This window comes from Puma concolor, chromosome B3, assembly GCF_028749965.1.
Source record: "Puma concolor isolate L17-30 chromosome B3, mPumCon1.1.hap2, whole genome shotgun sequence".
NCBI lineage: Eukaryota > Metazoa > Chordata > Mammalia > Carnivora > Felidae > Puma > Puma concolor.
In genome coordinates this window covers 125,543,955-125,546,418 of record NC_141672.1, presented here as the reverse complement: position 1 = coordinate 125,546,418, position 2,464 = coordinate 125,543,955, and the positions used below count along the sequence as shown (strand labels likewise).

Genomic DNA, 2,464 nt, shown 5'->3' with positions numbered 1-2,464 from the left:
CTTTTCTGCTCCAGAGGCTGCTCCAAGGACATGAGCCTTGAGTTGGTGATATGATGTTGAAAACACTTTCACCTTAAAAGTGACTAAGCCCATAGGGCACCTGGGTGGCTCAGTCAGTTTAGTGTCCGACTTCAGCTCAGGTCATGATCTCACAGCTCATGAGTTCAAGCCCACATCAGGCTCTGTGCTGACAGCTCAGACCCTGGAGCCTGCTTCTGCTTCTGTGTCTCCCTGTCTCTCTGCCCCTAACCCACTCGCATTCTGTCTCTGTCTCTCTCAAAAATAAATAAACATTAAAAAAAAATTTTTAAGTGACTAAGCCCAGTTAGGGCTCTTTGTAATCTTTTAAGATTTGGTGAGTGGGTGTGATTATTATATTATTGTTTATTATTATTATTAATTAAAATTACCAGCTACCAACCTGACGTGGCCTGCATTGTACTTCAGTCTCTCCCTGCCCTCTGCCTATTTCAGTTTCAGATTATACCAGGAAAGCTCCTGAGAGGGTTGTGAACTGATGTGGGAAACAAAGGCAAAAGGAAAAAAATGAAATTTCCTTACTACTTATATCCCATTGACAAATCCTTGAAACAGGCATTCATTTTATCTACACCAGAGAAGGTAGGCAGAATGATGAGGTTTTGTTGAACTTGAATCAGAAGATGATGTAAAAATTGCCCTTAAAAAAGATAGGGAAAGCATGGGACACTGGTACATTGAGGTGTTTAAGTCCCACAGAACCAAAATGGATTGGGTGTTGAAGCACAGTGGTCCAAACAGTGCCAACACAGCCAGCAATGGCTTTGTGCAGCTTTGAGGACTCCCATTTGGATGCACCATGGAATAAATTGTTCAGTTCTTCTCAGGGTTGAAAATTGTGCCAAATGGAATCACATTGCTTGTGGACTCCGAAGGCAAGACTACAGGGGAAGCCTTTGTGTAGTTTGCCTCACAAGAGTTAGCTGAAAAGGCCCTAGGGAAGCACAAGGACAGAATAGGTCACAGGTATATTGAAGTGTTCAAGAGCCATCAGGAAGAAGTTAGGTCATACTCGGATCCCCCTCTTTAGTTCATGTCTGTACAGCAGCGGGGGCCCTATGACCTCCCCAGCACAACCAGGAGGTATATTGGTACTGTCAAGAAAGCAGGCCTGGAGAGGTTGAGGTCTGGTGCTTACAGTGCAGGCTATGAGGAGTACAGAGACCTCAGTGATGGCTGCAGTTTCACCAATGATCTGCTTGGGAGAGACCTCAGTTATTGTCTCTTGGGCATGTATGGCCACAGAACCGGAGATGGCGAGTTCACTGTCCAGAGTACCACGGACACTGTGTCCACATGAGAGAGCTGCCATACAAAGCCACAGAGAACAACATTTACAACTTCTTCTCTCCAACTTAACCCTGTGAGAGTCCATATTGAGATGAACCCTGATAGAAGAGTGATGGGCAAAGCCAATGTTGAGTTTGCCACTCATGAAGAAGCTGTGGCAGCTATGTCCAAAGACTGGGCCAACATGCAACATAGATAATAGAACTTTTCCTGAATTCCATAACTGGGGCCAGCAATGGGGTGTATAGCAGCCAGATGATGAAATGCATAGGGGTGTCAGCCCAGTCCACTCCCAGAGGCCTCAAGAGCCAGTCTGTGAGTGGTTGTTACAGGGCTAGCTATGGAGGCCAGAACAGCACAGATGGATATGACTAGTTTTGTAGGAGCATTTGGGTTATTGCAATCAAATTTTCACAGGCAGCAACAAGCAGTGAAAACCAATTATTACTCTAGAGGAAGCTATAGGACCCATGTTACACCAGGAGTTTGTGAAATCTGTATTTAAAAGTTACCTCTTCAGTATTTTCTCATGCAAACTTTCTTCTATCATGTGATATTGAGAAATTAAAACTATCAGCTTTTCTGAATTAACATTTTGGTAGTGCATATCATAATGATATTATCCAAGTTAAAGTAGTTCATTAAATGGATCTTTTATACCACATAACTGTGAACACATGGGGAGATGTACTTTTTTGGAAAACTCAAGGTGCTAGATACCTAATTCAAAGAGAAATAATTCTCATGTTTGTTAATTCTAGTTTATTTTCATTTAAAATCTTTCAGGTTGTGGGGCGCCTGGGTGGCGCAGTCGGTTAAGCGTCTGACTTCAGCCAGGTCACGATCTCGCGGTCTGTGAGTTCGAGCCCCGCGTCAGGCTCTGGGCTGATGGCTCAGAGCCTGGAGCCTGCTTCCGATTCTGTGACTCCCTCTCTCTCTGCCCCTCCCCCCTTCATGCTCTGTCTCTCTCTGTCCCAAAAATAAATAAACATTGAAAAAAAAAATTTTTTTAAATCTTTCAGGTTGAGTTTAAGCTTTTTTAAAAAAATAAGTTAGTTTTGAAACTTAAGACACATTACGAATATTGTAGGAATTGGTGAGTCTTGACTTAAAACTTTCTTTGTACTGTGATTTT

The 2,464-nt window shown here is 43.0% G+C and overlaps 1 pseudogene; it reads left to right on the top strand.

Moving 5' to 3' along the window:
* The first annotated feature begins 671 nt into the window (after positions 1-671).
* Positions 672-1,704, top strand: LOC112855499 (heterogeneous nuclear ribonucleoprotein F-like; annotated as a pseudogene).
* Positions 1,705-2,464: the final 760 nt, after the last annotated feature.